Here is an 18,846-nt window from a genome sequence, read left to right on the forward strand (position 1 = left end):
AAACTTGACTGAGTTGTGCATTTCTCACTGTTGCCAGTAGGTGTCACTGGTACCACAGGTCAGTATGAGAATTACAACTAGGTTTAGCTGTAATTAATATTCTTTTTCCAGAAACAGCCCAGTAGGAGGTTCCTGGCCGCTGTGCATTCAGGGAAGGGGCATTTATGGGACTTTTTGTCTTACTGTTTGTGGCTTGTTGCTAGGGTGTCCCTTGTAATCTACCTCTTCCAGGCTGTGTCCTTGTACATCATTTTCCTGTGTAGAATGTGCACGCGCGAGACCGGGAGGTGCATGCTGGGTATGCAGCAGCACCTTATACTGGAACAGAGCCCTAGTGGGCTTCGCATGCCCACAGTGAATATGGAAGCACTCAGGAATGCACAAAACAATCATAAGTCAATTAAAAAAACATGTAATTGAATGGCGATTTTATTAATCACATGCTTTACAGTATTTAATTCCTAGCAGCAGAACGGGTGACAAAAAATAATAATACTCCTCTTTAATAATGAACGAGTATCTAACTGAATGTACAGCATAAGAAATACCAGTCACTTAGATACCAAACACCCCTATTTACCCCTATTAGGGACAGAGAGCTACAGAGAGGAGGAAAATCACCAATGACAACCGCTGTTACACCTGTGATCCAAGCCTCTGAGTGACCAGCACCTGAAGCTCCTGGTAATAAGCTGGCATCAGCCATTTCCCTCAGATGCTTTACTTGTAGCAGGCCTGGACCCCTCAGAAACAATTGTTGTGAGCAGTAAAAGCTATTGTCACATGGCCAGCCAACCAGTGCCCATTCCACTGAGCTGTTCAACCCACAGTCTGATACAGTGGTCAACTGAACCTTGACTGGCTTCTGAGACTTTAGAGCAGAATTCACACTTCTTTGCCCTGAGCTGGTGGTAGGACATAATTCCTGAGAAATTCATAACTCTCACTGGCGTTGGGTCACTTGGGAATCACTATGACCAGGGCCCAAGTGATACTGACTCTTACTGGCCCAACATGCTCACAGACACAGCCAACTATTGTAATTCACTGTGATTTATTCACTTTGAACTCTGGCACCACGGACACTTCACTGTATACACACTTTTTCACACCTGCCTCTAAGGCCGGGCCTTTTGGCTAGGACCAGAGGAATTTTTGATTCCTGGCCGGAGGGCCTGGTCATTGTGTTTACACAATGGCCATCTTTTTCACTCTCTTTCTCCACTATCCCTTCCCCACTTTTTATTTATTTTATTTGTGTGGTTTGTCACGTTTTGTGTTGTCACTGGCGAGTAGGGTGTCGGTCCTCGGACCAATCCTGAAAGTCTTGTGGGAGGGTGGACATAGGCCTTCTGGCTTGGTTTGCCCTCTCTTTGGGGGTCTCCCTTCGGGGGAGCCCCTATACCCTAGTACCTGGGTGGGTCTGTTTCGGCAGACCTTCCGGAGAAAGGCGGTCGTCCCGGTTTGGCTGGATGGGCCATGATTATGGTACCTTAGTCCCCATCTGGAGCCTAACGCCCCGGGGGATCAGGGTTAGGTCCTTCCTTGGGAGGACAGCAGACACCAGTGGCACGGTTTTGTGTTTCACTCTTTATGTGTGTGCACTTTTTTTGGCACCGGGTGGAAGTTTTTTGGGGTGTGTTTTGCACGCCATAGGCTTTTTTCCATAGATAAAAAAGTCCTGTGTTACCTGCCCATAAATTGCAAAATTAGGAGATGTTGATTGTGCTACAAGCTGTTGCCTGTAATAGATAAAACTTTTAAGAGGTTGGCAGTGGATATTACTGGGTCACTAGCTATCCCTAACTGTTCAGGAAAATGTTATATTCTGACAGTAGTGAACTTTGCCATCTGCTTCCAGAGGCTATGACTCTATCTGCCCTCAGGGCGGACAAGGTCACAGTTGCTCTGCTGGGAATTTTTGTCAGAGTGGGATTCCTTGCACAGATTCTTGGTGATCAACAGTTTTTGTCTGACCGGATGCAGGTTCTCTGTCAGAAAATACACATGATGCATATTATGGCTAGTCCACCCACAAGCCAACAGTCATTTCCATTAAACTTTGAAACCAACACTTTGAATATTTGTGGAATCTCAAAGAAGGGACTGGGACAGATATTAAATGTACCTGCTATTTGATTACAGAGAGGTGTACTAGAAGTAAATAGTCTTCTCACTATTCTAACTTCTGTATTAAAAGCAAGTGGGAGGACCTTTGGACCTAATCTAAGAGACCTGGAAGTCCATGGTTTATGACTTTGGGGTCTCTTTGGGGAATTATGTCCTAGGGTTCCAGGACTTAATGGAGCCCAAGGCTGGTGTGCTGGGGAAAAACTTGTCAGGCTCAGGTCTAGCAAAAATACTGGTGCAGTGTCAGTGCTATCTACAAATTCAATGTGGGTCAGAAGAATAGATCATTTTTTAACAATTGCATAGTTTCCAGAACAGACAGAGTCTCACATCCCTGGTAATAATTTACAAAGTGAAAGAAGAGACGAATCTCATGCAAACACGATGGGATTTTAAATTGAAACAAAATGTCTGTCAATAAGACGAGCACCAAAAACACTGTGTATAGTAAAAAAATATATAATTTATTTCACAATATCAAAAAATAGAATACTTGATAAAAATACATACCGTATTTATCGACATATAACACACACCCTTTTCCCCTTAAAATCAGGGGGAAATCGTATGTGCGTGTTATACGCGATCCCCCACCATTTCTAACCTTCTCTGCCTTCTCTGTTATTTTTGGCCATTCTTGGCTATTTTCGGCCATACTCAGCCATTCTTGGTGGCTTTCGGCTTTCCAAGAGCGGCTGAAAATACCAGAGAATGGTATTTGCGGCCGAAAATAGCTGAGAACGGCTGAGTGCGGCCGAAAATAGCCAAAGGCCGACAAGAACGGCCGAGAGCTACTGACCACCGCTGAGATACACAGGACATCCACTCTGTATCTCGGCTGCTCCATTTTTAAACTGCAAAGACACTGACAAGGCTGCAAATAACATACAAGGCTGCAAATGACTGACAAGGCTGCAATGCAAGGCTGAAAATGACTGACAAGGCTGCAATGCAAGGCTGCAAATGACTGACAAGGCTGCAATGGAAGGCTGCAAATGACTGACAAGGCTGCAATGCAAGGCTGCAAATGACACTGACAAGGCTGCATTAATGGGTATTTAAATGTAAGATTTTTCCTTAAACTTCCCTCCTAAAAGTTTTTTCTTTTAAATTCCCTCCTAAACTTGGGGTGCATGTTATACGCCGGCGCATGTTATACGCCAATAAAAATGGTAATCATATTACATAATGAGTGGACCATGAAATGATACTTGACATATGAAATCAAACTGTGGAAACCAACATGTTTTGCATCCACATGCCCCCCTAACCAGTAGTACACATCTCCTGTAACTCACAGACAGTGGCTAATTCCCGATGGGGGCCAGACCCACACGGGATGAGCAGTGAGAAAATTGGATCATGCTTACTCGCCAGTTAATATTTTTACGCCAGGAATCTGAAAGCATAGCAGTAAGAACATAGAAGTCCTTGGACTGGTAAAACAGCAGCTGCAGTGTAAATAAATCCACTGCGCCACGGACATCAAGATGCATGAATGTGGGTCAGAAGGTATATGTTCTACTCCCTATGAGGCAGAACAAAGTGCAGCATGTGAGGGACAATACCAAATCACAATGCATCTGAATGACGTTACATACATGAAAGTTTAGAACTGAGGGATGGAAGACTTGGAAGGCTTTCCATGTGAACATTCTCAAAATACACCATCAAAGGATGGCATATGTAATACCAGTTTGCTGCCAATCTAAATCTACAGTTAATTTGTTATCTGACACTTGATTAGTGAGCATAGACCTCAAGATTAGATCACACCTCCCTAAAGCCCTTGTACACACGGTCGGAGAATCCGTCGGAATGTGTCCTATCGGACCGTGTTGTTGGATAATCCGACTGTGTGTGGTATGCATCGGACTGATTCTGTCTGAATATCCGTCAGACCCAATTTTCCAACTTGTTATTTCCCGACCAACTGGTTCGATCAGACATACTCCGATCATGTGTAGAGAATTTTGATTGGACCAAGTGCCACGCATGCTCAGATCAAATTCCTACATCAAAGCTATTGGCTACTAGCCTGAACGTAGTCCCATCGTAACGAAATTATGTCATCACGTTCTGAATGATCGGATTTTTCGACAACTTAGTCCGACCGTGTGTATGCAACAAGATCCGACGGACAAAATCCGACGGATTTGGTTGTCGAAATCTCCGACCGTGTGTACAGGGGCTAACACAGAGACCTTGGACCTGCCTTAGACCATACCCAGTTCAAGGGAAACCTGGGAGGCTGCATTTTGCAGTTCTCCAATCAGTCTGCCTACCACATTCCAGAGGAGGTTCAGGCAGACCTGAAAAGGGACACTGGGAAAGTGCTGCAGTAAGGGGTCATTCAGAAGTTCTCTAGGCTATAGGTAACTGAATGCCACGCCTACTGTTGATGCCTATGCCACGCCGAGGGTCAATGAGTTGTTGGATAAGCTGGCAACGGTCTGCAACTTAACAATCATGGGCATGATCAGAGGGTATTTGGAAATTTCCCTAGTACCCGAAGCTTGGAAAAATGAGCCTTCATCACCCCACCTTTCAGAGAGTCATGAATGGCCCTTTGGAAGCATTCACAGTTGCCAGTCTGGATGGCATTGCTGTGTTCAGTCCTACCAGAGAAAAACACCTTGTGAACCTGTCACAAATCTGGAAAAGTTGTCAGTTGCCCAGTAAGTGTCTAATAGGCATGATAGAAGTCCAGTACTTGGGACACCAGCTAGAAGGAGGGACCCTGAGACAGGGAAGGTAAAGGTCATCATGGCCTGGTCAACCCCTCAAACCAAGAAGCAAGTTACAGCTTCGATAGCTGGCTATTATAGGAAACTTGTGTGCAACTACAGTACCCTGGCTAAACTTTAAAAGCTGGTGACCTGGAAGTCAGAGTATAAGAAGAACTTGCAAGCCTTGAAGGGGGCACTGGCCTGTGCTACTATGTTCCAGACTTCACCTTTTGGTTTCTGGTGGAAACCATTGCCTCTATTTATGGCTTAGATGTAGTCCTGAGCCAGGTGGATCAGGCAGGAGAGGAATATGCCATCCTCTACCTGAGCAGGAAACTACTACCCCTCTACTTTGACAGACCTGCCAAGGTTTAGAAGTAATCCTACTTAATGACCAATATCTGGGGACCCCCTTATTATTAAAAGGGACTTACAGATTCCAACACATACATACCCGCACAAACACCAGGCCAGGATTGAAGGTAAGAGGTCCTTGTCCTCATCAACATGGGAAAAGGGATCATTGCCAGGGGGTCCCTCCTGGCAAGGTACCCCCATATTAAGGGCATGTGACCTGGCATGGTTCAGAAGGAGGTGTGCACCCTCTTCCCTCCACCTTTCCTGCATGCTCATACCAGATATGGGTCTGGTATGGATTTTTGGAGCAGGGTCCACACTTTTTTGTGGCTTGGGGCTGCCTTTAAATTCATGCCAGACTTGAAGGGCCTGGTATGAATTATGGGAAACCTCCTTTGCCATTTTATTATGGCTTCCATTAACATCTATAGCAGACCCTCATCTAATGTCCATTTGTATAATAACAGAACCAAGCAGACAGGAACTGTCATTTTGCTGCCAACTTAACCGCTTGCCACCTGACATCTGTCAAATGACGGAGGGATGGTGCGGCTCTCATTCTGAGTGGACGTCATATGACTACACGCGTGAACGGCCGCTCCTGCGCACCCGTGGCCCCGATTGCAGCCGCGTCTTGTTGCTAGAACACAGAGCGATCCCGGTCTCTGTAAAGAGCCGCGGTCGTGGCTCTTTAACCATGTGATCAAGGGAACTGATCATCAGTGCCTTGATTACAATAAAGTGCCAGCAGTGCCAGCAATTAGTGTCCACTGTCCACCAGTGGCAGCAATCAGTGCCCACCTGTGCCACCAATCGGTGTGCATTAGCGATTCCTGTCAGTGCTGGCTATCAGTGCTGCCTATAAGTGCTGCCCATCAATGCCCATTAGTGCCACCTATCAGTGCCCACCAGTGCCACCCATCAGTGCTCATCAGTGCCACATATCAGTGCCACCTATCAGTATCCAAATGTACGGCATATTAGTGCCTCCTCATAAGTGCCATCAGTGCCCATAGGTGCCACCTCATCAGTGCCCATCAGTGCCGCCTCTTCAGCGCACATCAGTGAAGGAGAAAAAATACTTGTTTACAAAATTTACTGACAGAAACTAACTTTTTTGGTCTTTTTTTTGTAAACTAATTAAAAAAAACATCAGTGATTACTACCAAAAAAACATTCAATTTTTTTGAAGAAAATTATAAAAAATTCACATGGTTACAATGGTTTGAATGACCACACAATTGTCATTCAAAGTGTGACAGCTCTGAAAGCTGAAATTTGGCCGGGGCAGGAAGGGGGTAAAAGTGCCCTGTAGGTAAGTGGTTGAGCACACTTTTTGTTTGTAAATGTCATTGTTCTGTCTCTCCAATCTTAGCATTGAAAGTGTGATCTCCGTAACTTACAGTTAGTTGTGTTGAAATGTCGATAACCCCAATCTTATTTGGATAAACAGACAGTGACTTGATCCAGACAACACCTTGTTGATCTTGTGAAGTTTATTCCATAAACTGTGAGGATCTTACAACAATGAACATCGGATAGGTCAAAAGATCATAATGTGATCCAGTCCACATGTGTGCAGAAATGCATTACTGGGAGAATTTTTTTTTTTGTTAGGATGGTATGGTTTATTATAGTATTTATTTTTTATTTGTTTTAATAATTAATATTAAAGTGGTTCTAAAGCCTTAATTTTTTTCACATTAATGCATTCTATGAAAAACCTTCTGTGCTGCAGCTGCCCCCCCAGACCCCCCTTTTTCCTTACCTGAGTCCGATCTGATCCAGCGATGTGCATGAGCGAAACGCCTCCCACCGCTGTCTCTCTCCTCGTTGGACAGATAGCAGCAGGAAGAATTGGCTCCAGCTGCTGTCATGCCATTCGTGCCATCTATCAGTGGTACCTATCTGTGCCCATCAGTGCCACCCATCAGTACCACCCATCAGGATCCATCTGTGCCATCTTATCAGTGCCCATCAGTACAGCCTATCATTGTCCACTGATACAGCCTATCAGTGCCCACCAGTGCCGCTTCATCAGCGCATATCAATGAAGGAGAAAAATTACCTGTTTGCAAAATTTTATAACAAATTATGAAACATTATTTTTTTAAAAAAATTTTCCATCTTTTTTTGTTTGTTTAGCAAAAAATAAAACCCCCAACTGTGATTAAATACCACCAAAAGAAAGCTCTATTTGTGTGAATAAAATGCTAAAAAATGTAATTTGGGTACAGTGTGGTATGACCACGCAATTGTCATTTAAAATGCCTCAGCAGTGAAAGCAGAAAATTGGTGTGGGCAGGAGGGGTGTTTAAGTGCTCAGCAAGTGGTTAAGATCTTAACAACTTGAACTTCTATTTAGGTGTCTAAATCTTTAAAAGTCTTGGTCCTACATGCATGATACTTTCTTTACCATAAATGCTATTCTCAGAAAAATTCAAACCAGGACTTTAAATATAACATACCATGTATATAGCAAACATTTCCTTTTATAGCAAATGTTTTAAAACCATAATTTCATTTATTTTACAACTTCATAACATTGCACATAATCAACCTCATGCCTCCTATAATACAGTACTGGCCAGGAACTAACATAAAATTGTAACGTATAGTATATGTCTTTCCTTGTATGGGTTCTCAATGAAGGAAATGTCTATGATGTGGCTGTATAATGAATGCTATATTTTTACACCTGAAATGATGTTAGGTACTATCTGATACAAAAAGTAAACTAATCAGCTAATTATCTCAGCTATTCTATTTATCTTGAAAGACATTCTAATGTTGCCAAAATATCTTGAGGTTGGTTGCAAGAATATTAGGGAAGAGAAGCATAGCACATATGCCTGTGTACCCTACTGCTGAGGAACAGCCTATAGAAGCAACACAGTTCAATGATCTACTTGCATACCAATTGTTCTATGTACTTTCTATAAAAAAACAGAAACCGTTATCATTATCATTTCTGACAAGACAAGACTTAGCCCTTGTACACACGGTCGGAAATTCAGACGGAAAATGTCTGATCGGACCGTGTTGTCGGATAATCCAACCGTGTGTGGGCTCCATCTGACTTTTTCCGTTGGAATATCCGACCAACAAAGTTTAAGAACTGGATCCGATGCGCATCAATTCCGATCGTGTGTAGCCTAGTCCGACGGACAAAGTGCCACGCATGCTCAGAATAAATTATGAGATGGAAGTGCTCGGTCAGGTAAAACTACCGTTCGTAATCGATATAGCACATTCCTCACGCTGCAATGTTAAAAAATTTCAATGCAGCGCATTCTCTTTTTCTTTATAATGCTACAAGAATTAAGTTGTTTTGCTGCTCATATTCACACACACTTCTCCAAAACGTATTTCTTTATTCTTTTTCCTGATTTCATGAATACAATATTTTAATTCGTCAGATCTCCCCAATAATTTTTGATGTTTTTTTTCTGTAAATTTTGTGGTTGGTTTTTTAATCAAGATCTCTTTTTATGACATTTTGCTCATCTTCGTAATTATTTTGCTGTGTTTTGTGTATCGATCAGTTCAATATCAGTTTTTTTTTTTTTTTAATCTCTAGGAGGTTGTTTGGTGTTGGTGCCCCTTGTTATTAATTTGACTTTGTATTTTTGAAATGTGCCTGCCTACTCACAAATAAACTGTCCCTTTTGAAGTAAAATACATAGGCAAGTATTTCTTGAACCCAAAAAAATCTTTATTTAGGTGTCATAAACAAATAAACAGGAAGGCAACGCTGGAGAAACTGGTCAATTTGGCAAAGCCTTTGGCCCCCAGGGCAGACATCAATTATTTTTTAAATGCAAAATTGGTGGCCTGAGGTGGCCTACATATCTAAAGGGAGAACAGTCTGGTCCAGAAGTCCAAGAGATCAGGAAGAGCAGATGACATCTATGTCCCCAGGCTGTGGTCATACAAGAGCCTGCATCTTCTGTCAGACCAGACTGAACCCAGGCCATCACTCTCTGGTCTTCCTTAGGCACTTCCCTCCAGGCTGTGGCTCTGCTCTTGTAGTTGTAGCAGGAGGTGGAGGAGGAGTGCGATGGTCGACCTCCCGGCTGCCACTTGCCACATCCTCCTCCCGGCTGAGGTCTTCCTGTGTATGAAAATGGGACATCGTTTTAGTTTTTTGGTCATCAATCACACAATTTTGTGCTCATGATTGTTGCAAATTGAATGTTACCAAATAGAACAGACTAGCATTCTGAGCCCAGCATTTTTCATTCTTCTCCCAATCATTTTTGGTCACTACTGTCTATTGATAAGTAAACCACTTTGTTAAATCACAACTTACTGATCAATAATAACATCTAGTTAGCATCATTAAATATACGACAAGAAATATGTTGAACAATGCTATACCTGTCTCAAACTGGGCCCCTCCACATGTTGCTGCCTGGAAGGCCCAGGTTGGACATTGGAAGCCTCAGCTGGGGGTGAAGGAAGTCTTAAAGGAAGACTGAGTGCTGGCCTGGGTTCCCTCTGATCTGCCAGAAAATGCAGCCTCTCGTAGTACAACATCCCGGGGACATAAATGTCATCTGGATCTCCTAATCTCAGGGACTTGGACTCCCTCAGATATGTACTCCTCAGGGCACCAATTTTGGCCATCACATAAGTCATGTCTGCCGTGGGGAGCATGATCTTCACCAAACCATGCAGTTTCTCCAGCGCTGCCTTCCTCTTTCTTAGGTCCTTAGAAAGGGGGTTGTTCATCTGCCACAGGCAGGGCAGCTCCCTGAGCATATCAATGATTAGCTCCAGAAAATGTGGTTCCTTGAAGGGATCCATCTTCTCTGCAAGACACAAGACAAATCCTAATCTTGTTCCAATATAGGCCTCAATCTAGAAGCAGTATAGGCTAGTGATGTACCAAGTTAAAATTGTACCTTTGTTTGAACGATCAGCGCGTCAGCTCCTCCCTCTGCTCACAGATCGTACATACGACACACGCGTGTTGCATTTTATATAAAGTGCGCATGCGTGAAGCTCCACCCGCCCCTGTCGTTCTTTCTAGTCTATTCCCCGCCCCTTCTCTTTCGGCACAGTGGGGAGAGCACACCGCAGGAGCCAGAAACATCCCGATCCCGGAGGAGAAGATTCAAGGCCTCAAATATGGCTTTTGGAGAGATAATGGAGATGGTGGACATATTGAAGAGGAACGACTATGATGGGAAGTATGGACCTTACCCAAACCCAAATGTCAGAAAGACCAAGATCATGACTAAAGTTGTGAAGAGTCTACAGAAGAATTTTGGGGTACGACGATCCAAGGATCAACTGAGGAAACGCTGGTCAGACCTGAAACTGAGGGAGCACGATCAGTACAGAAGGATCAACCAAGTTCTTCAAAAAAGTAAGTAGTTGTCGTGTGTTCATATTATTATTATTGCTTTTATACTGCTCCATGTGCTTTGATTTAATGTTGTACAGTTTAAAATGGCCACTTTCATGTTCATGGTTCAATCGTTCGTAATAAACATCGTTAGTTAGCCCACTCCAAAGACAATGTTTTGGAAAGTTGCACTTGACTACATTTGTTCACACAACAGGTAAGTATTACAGCTTTAGAAAATGTCAACTTTGAACTCTGCCAAAAAACACAATTGTACCACACTTCCAAGCAATGTTTCATATTTCTATTTCTGCCCTCAAATATCTGTGTGCTAAAAATTACTTTTTTACGTTCTCATAAGGGGAGAGAAGACTCGGGATGTTTGAGGACACCAGGGACCCCACACCTCCCAAAGAAGGGGAAATACTAACACCAGAAGTAGAGGAGGAGGAGGAAGGAGAGATTGTAGAGATTGGTGAAATTGGCACCACAACAGGTGAGTGTCTGAGACCACAGCTTCAGGTAAGCTAATCAATGTATGCCTGAATATTTATAATACACACAGTTTTTTTGGTTTATTTTTAGGTGATGTGGATGTTGTGGAAGAGGAATCACATTTTACCAGTGAAAGTGGCCAGATCCTCATTGGGGAGATAATGGGGTGCAATTGCGATTTAGATAATATCAAGAAAAACATCAATGATGTTCAGTAAAAAATGAAGAACATCATTGATGTTTTAGGGAGAATCTGAAACACCCAAAACTAGCTAGCAACCATTTAAATTTTTCCAAAACACTTTTATATTTTTATAAAAGCCAAATTTGGAAGATGCACACAGTGTGTCAACATGTGCTATCTCCCATCATAGGGGATCAATGTAATTGTTTTGTGAGTGCAACCCCTTCCTTACTACTAAAGTGGCTGAGATGAAGGGGTTGCACCCCCAAAACACGTACATTGATACCCCATGATGGGGCGCATGTTGACATTAGGCATGAGATCAGGAGGAAAATGGCCACTTTTTGATTCACAATTTGTGTGCATCTTCCAAATTTTGCTTTTACAAGGGTGACACCCCATATGATGAAGGCAATATCAACACAGTTTGTACATATTCATGTCTAATATTGTCTTCACTTTTCAAAGTTCAACTTTGTAAGTTCCTGTGTTCTGTATGTTATGCTTTGATACATGCCTGTTTACTCAAAAACGCTAAGTTAGATAAATGTTACCAAAAATAATGTTTTATAAACACCAAATATGTTGGTGTGTTGTAAAACTCTTTTCTAAATGCACACGTGAATGTGCTTTGAGTAAAAAGTAAAATTATCAACAATGTGGGGCCTCCTTTTTCAATGTTCAATGTTTAATGTTGATAAATGTAAAGTTATGCACTTGGGGGCTAAGAATATGCATGCATCATACATGCTAGGGGGAGTACAACTGAGGGGATCCATAGTAGAGAAGGATCTGGGGGTTTTGGTAGATCATAAGCTCAATAATAGCATGCAATGCCAAGCTGCTGTTTCCAAAGCGAGCAAAGTCCTTTCTTGTATTAAGAGAGGTATGGACTCCAGAGAGTGAGATATAATTTTGCCCCTGTTCAAATCATTACTAAGACCTCACCTGGAATATGCAGTTCAGTTTTGGGCACCAGTTCTCAAAAAGGATATTGGGGAACTGGAGAAAGTGCAGAGAAGGGCAACCAAACTGATAAGAGGCATGGAGGAGCTCAGCTATTAGGAGAGATTAGAGGAACTAAATTTATTCACTCTTGAGAAGAGGAGAATAAGGGGGATATGATCAACATGTTCAAATATATTAGGGGTCCATATAGTGAACTTGGTGTTGAGTTGTTCTCTGTACGGTCAACCCAGAGGACACGGGGACACTCTTTACGTCTAGAGGAAAAGAGATTTCATCTTCAAGTACGGAAAGGTTTCTTCACAGTTAGAGCTGTGAAAATGTGGAATAGACTCCCGCCAGAGGTGGTTCTGGCCAGCTCAGTAGATTGCTTTAAGAAAGGCCTGGATACTTTCCTGAATGTACATAATATAACTGGGTACTAACATAGGTAAAGTTGATCCAGGGAAAATCCGTTTGCCTCTTGGGGGATCAGGAAGGAATTTTTTCCCCTGCTGTAGAAAATTGGAGCATGCTCTACTGGGGGTTTTTTTCACCTTCCTCTGGATCAATTGTGGGCATAAAATTGGGTATTTGGATTGTACCATTATTTTTTATTTTATTTATTTGTTTTTAAGGTTGAACTGGATGGACTTGTGTCTTTTTTCAACCTGACTAACTATGTATCTATGTAATGCGCAAAAGCAGTATTTGTAGTAAAATTGTTGTTTTCTGTGACAATGGGTGTTATTTACGAAAGGCAAATCCACTTTGCACTCCAAGTGCAGTTTCAGGTGCACTTTTGCAGTGCACTTGTAGTAATAGGATTTGCCTTTAGTAAATAACACCTACAGTGCTTTTTAAATTTCCCCAATCGCGCCCTTTTCATGACCCAACATATTTCTGCCATGGTACTGAAACTGAATTGTTTTGTCATTGAAATGATTTGTCAGTAATGCACTACATACATTAATAACAAAAACAAGGTGTGTGTAGCAGACCCACAACATAATAAGATTATCTGAAGAAGAGGCTGTCACCTCATCTCACACAGAAATTGGGTTTGCACTGTTGTAGAAAAAGGCCCCAAAAAAAAAAAAAAAAAAAATCTAGGAGACACCTAAAACAAAGCCAAGCAGTAAATGAAAACAAAGATTATTGTAGTTTGAAAGAAAACTGTATTAAAAAAATGCCTCTCAGACATTGTCTGGCATATCAATGGCCCCCCTACCCACAAAGTACTCCACATATCTTGTTCTGACCTCGCGGGCGCTTTGGGGGGGCAAGCCAGGACAGCCAGCTTCAAGGGCCTTCAGGTTGGCATTTTCAGGTAAGTCTGCATCAGGCCCAACTGAGGCCACATAGTTTGCTGAGTGTTTCTTCAAAAAATTGTGCAGAATGCAGCACGAAAGCACAATATGATTGGGTTTATATTCCGCCATGTGAATTGGAGTCAAAAATAGGCTGAACTGGCTGGCCATTATCCCAAAAGTGTTCTCAACTACTCTTCTGACTCGTGGCCTTTCCTGAAGAGGATCTTTAATTTCTGGCTGGCCAATCAGATTTTTTGCCAGAGCAAACGCCTCATCCGCAACGAAAATGAAGGGGAGTCCGTCCACATTCTCCTCTGGAGGTGTCAAGCCCAAACTGCCACTCTGGAGACACCAGTAGAACTCCGTCTGCGTGAACACTCCACCATCCGACATCCGGCCATTTTTCCCTACGTCCACATACAGGAAGTCATATGTCGCTAACACCACCGCCAACATCATGATACTATTATACCCCTTGTAATTATAATAGTAGGACCCCGAGTTGGGGGATGGGATGATGCGGACGTGTTTTCCATCAATTGCACCTCCACAATTGGGAAAGTCTGCCATACCTGTTGCGTTGAAGGAAACTGTGGAGTCAAACAAGAAAAAAAAATGTCATTTTGCACATCAACATTGCAAGCAGATTAGACACAAACATTTTTGACCAAGATCAGTATAACATTTTTGGAAATGAGTATTTAAAGCCAAAAGTATAAGGTCCTCCTAATCAGATTCCTCACCCCCCCCCCATTCTATGGCCCATTGCAAAAAATTAGGGGGGGATGTTTTGGACAGGTAACTCACTCCACTTCATTGAGAGCTGAATGCATAAATAATGTGTGATACTTTGGCCAGCCCCTCCTTACTTACACTATTGGCAGCCCACTGGACAGGTAAGAAGTGTCATAATACAAAAAAAAATAATAATTAACAAATTGAAGCACATTTTTACATTCTGCTATTACCTATCAAGATAATAATAGGAGAAAAAAAAAACTTTAAACAGTAGCATTTGAAAGTATTGAGGCAGATCCTTGCACTACATGTTTTGGTGAATTCATCCATAAATCTGACCACAAAAGAGGTAGGTATAGTGTGTATTGGGTTTGGAAAAGTCAGTAGATAGAGGATTGCTATCAGCTGACCTAGCAGTTGGGGGGGGTTCCTAATGAGTTTGGACCAGCAAAAAAAAACCTCTGTCACTCTGCATGAATTTAAGCACACACATAACATTTGTACACATTTTAGGTGGTGTTTAGGGGAAAGCAATATTATTGAGCTGACAAAATACATTGCTAAGTGACTAGGCTATAGGTTTATGGGCCCAGAAGAGCATGCTGGGGAAGTTAGTGAAGGCAAATATGCATGAAGGACAAAAAAGGAACTTTAAAAGCTTCCAGTATGCCTGAAGACAAAGGGGTACATCATATCAATTACAGCAAATTGCAATCATGGTAGTTAGGGAATGAGGAAATAAATACAATACATTAGCAAACATCAAATACATAGAATGTGATGTTAAAGGAGAAAACTTACCTTAATATATTCCTTCTGCAGGACCTGTATGATGGCAGAACAGGTATCTGGGATAATGATTCCCAAAGCCTGGGGGGAGATGCCTGTCGAGAACTTCAGGTCCTGAAGACTTCTCCCTGTCGCCAAGTACCGCAACGTGGCGATGAGCCTCTGCTCCGGAGTGATGGCTTGCTGCATACAGGTATCCTGCCTGCTGATATAAGGGGACAGCAAAGCCAGCAGATGGTGAAAAATGGGGTCCGTCATCCGGAAATAATTCCTGAAATCATCAGGATTATTCTCCCGGATCTTACAAAGCAAAGGCATGTGCGAGAATTGGTCACGCTGGAGCAACCAATTCTTGCTCCATGAACTCCTCCTCGCCCTGTTCATGGACTGGGCTTGTGTCAAAGCTAAAAGCCCAACACCAAGCCCCTGCCCAGCACAAACTCTATGACGAGTACGTACATGAAACATGGCTTCAAAACAGTCGGTTGGTCAGAACGGACAAGAAAAAGCACAGAAAACCAGAAATGAGCGGACAATAAGCACTGAAAATCAAAGCGTACTATATAGCCCTCAATGACCAACAAATGAAAACTGACTACATGCACTGAGAGGCAGATATGCACCCACAAGCACAAATCTGAAAAGCGAGAATCGTCTCTTACCAAAATTCTACTAACACACGATAAACACAAGATCAGCAGAAGGAGCCCAAAGGGTGCCGCACGTGGTGCTGAACTTCCCTTTTCTAGTCCCATTGCACGTGTTTTACGTCACCGCGTTCTTGTCGACCGGAAATTCCGTCAACTTTGTCCGACCACGTGTATGCAACATCAGTTCCAGACTAAATCTGTTGGAAATTATCCGACGGATTTGGTGATCGGAATGTTCGCCCGTGTTTGGGAAAATATATTAGAGGTCCACATATTTGTATACCATTGAATACCAATCTTTGAACTTATTTATTTTGGGTCTACTTTAGTTTTATCTGATTGTCTATTTCTGGGGTTTTCCCACAGGCTTGTGGGTGCTTTCGGTTTGTCCCCTGAATGGTGGGGGGGTTGTATTCATACCGTTAAAAGGGTACGTGTGGTGTTTTAGTGTTATACTTTTTTATTGGTTTTACAAAGTTTGACAAATATTGAAAGCCACTATTAGCCCTTGTACACACGGTCGGAGATTCCGTCGGAATGTTTCCTATCGGACCTTTTTGTCGGATATTCCGACTGTGTGTGGTCTGCATCGGACTGTTTCTGTCGGAATATCCGATGGACCAAGTTTTTCAACTTGCCGGTAAACTTTTCCGACAAAATGCTCCGATCGGACATACTCCGATCATGTGTAGCCTACTCCAACGGACAACGTGCCACGCATGCTCACATTAAATTCCTAGACCAAAGCTATTGGCTACTAGCCTGAACGTAGTCCCGTCGTAACGAAATAACGTCATCACATTTAGTACAATCGGATTTTCCGACAACTTAGTCCGACCATGTGTATGCAACATCACTTCCGGACCTCTTCTGGAATTAATCCATCGGAATTACTCCAACGGATTTGGTTGTCGGAATCTCCGACCATGTGTACAAGGGCTAACAGTTGCAAAAATTGCATAATAGATTAGTAACACAACATTACATATATGTAAAGACACAGAGGTGCTCCAAGATCATTATTACAAATTATTCCACTAGATGTGTACATAGAGTATTATAAAGGAGAAGCAAAGTAACTGGTAGGATAGCACTGTTAAAGTAACATTACTCTTAGTGTTGCTGATTTGTAGCCATGGTTCTCACAGATGCCTACATTTCGTAAGTGAGTCAGATTGTAGGGCTGTGTAGTGTTCATATTCCTTAATCAAGTTGAGATGCAATTTTACATCAATCTAATTGAGACAGTAGATTGTCTCAATTTTCACATTAGCCTGCCAGCAAAAAATAATGTGTAGAACTATGATCCTTAACATAGATCGGAAGGAGGTGATCCCCAGGCGATAAAGAAGGTTTATTTATTATACCTATTAATTCAGATATGAAAGTAAATACTTTTTTCCAAGATGGGGAAATCCCAAAGTATGTGTGGCAATGAGCCTTTATGCTTACAACCTCGCCAACAATTATCATCACCCAGGTTCACGAATTTGTGCATTTGGACAGGGGTTAGGGTAAGTGTGATGTGTTTTTTTTTTCTCTCCTGCTGTTTTGGACAGGAATATTTGATGGTATTGATGAACATATGTACATTTGTATTATGTGTTTTTTCTTTTTTTTCTTTTGGACATTGTCATTGTGTATTCCATATGTTTTCTTTCAGTACAAGTTTACTACAATGATGAACTTCACTGCAAAAATGGTATTGATGGTTCTGATGAAGCGGGTAACCCTGTGAAATGCATAGACCGTTTACATCATCTCTACTATTATGTTATGCCTCCTCTTTTGTTTTTAATTTAATTACTGTACATGCCCAGTGTAAATTTTATACTTGACCCAATGTAATAATACTTTTTAGATTTTTACTTGTATTACATATTTGCTTTCTCTCTCCTGGAGACATGTATAATGTTCCACCTATTTACTTTACCTTTTTCTGCTTTGCAGGGAACCCCACTCTCATTAATATTCCCTAAAGAGTGTTAGCAACCTTGACATAGTCCACTATTGTTAAGATGTATTGTTGTTTACCTGAACTGCTTGGGGTGGCTAGTGGCCCAATGATATCCATCCCCACCCTCTTAAAAGGTTCAACAATTACAGAAAGATTGTAATAGAGCCATGTGAACGCCGGCCTTGCAACCTGCTGAGAGGTAACACAGGACTGAAGGAAGTTGTTCTTAATGATTCTCCCCAAGTTACTTGCTAAGGGAAATTTGTTTGTCACCTACAAAAAATTGTTAGCTTTTGGGTACAATGAGCTGCCTGTTGACCATGTCAGCCTATTGCCTTCTGTCGGCAAATTCTCCATGTACAGCTTCTCATAGTCCTAGTAAAAAATGTGTTTCTCTCTGTTGGAGAGCTGGAAGATAGGCAACTGAGATACTCCCGGTGGTCAGATGCCCAAGTGTTTATGTAGGTCTCAGCTATACCTGTTGACATTTTGGTAGACTCAGACTTGCACTCCCTCACAAACTGCACCATTTCTGTGGGACCTAGATCATCAGATTATATAGGGACTCATATGAATCTTTTTTTAGTTTTTTAGTCCACTGCTGGAATAGGCCTTAATCAGCCATGATTATGGCCTGAATGGCCGAAGCACATTGGTTTATTTTTCTCTTTATTCCCCTGTACTTGATAAAGTATAACAACTTTGCTAATCTGGCATTGTCTTGTGGATTGTACAGGCCTGTGTTTTGTTCTTTTGCATATATTGCGGCCCATTCTAAATTATTGGTCTGCCTCAACAGAACACACAAAATACTGCATGTTAATTTGAATATGATAACGCACCACCAGGGAACAACACAGAGTGAAGGGGGCAATAGATGGACATAAAAAGCCTCATTGTAATCCAATATATTGATAGTTTACAACATGGGGATCATTATACCTCTTATAATCTGCAATACTAGATACAGTCATATTTTAAGCTAAATGTACATTTAGAAGAGAGAACTGCATTTGCATATTTTGTTTAGCATTTAAGGATTTTGTTTAATGCACAAACAATTTCAGCCATCATTCAAAAAACCAAGACAATGTGAATAAACCATACTTATATTGATATATTATATAATCTATAATATATCAAAAAATAAGTTTGCATAGATGGACCAAACTATGGAGTAACTGAAAGACCCTGCAGTCTACAGGA

This window comes from Lithobates pipiens, unplaced genomic scaffold (assembly GCF_037356315.1).
Source record: "Lithobates pipiens isolate NorthernLeopardFrog02 unplaced genomic scaffold, aLitPip1_a1.2 Scaffold_1, whole genome shotgun sequence".
NCBI classification, from domain to species: domain Eukaryota; kingdom Metazoa; phylum Chordata; class Amphibia; order Anura; family Ranidae; genus Lithobates; species Lithobates pipiens.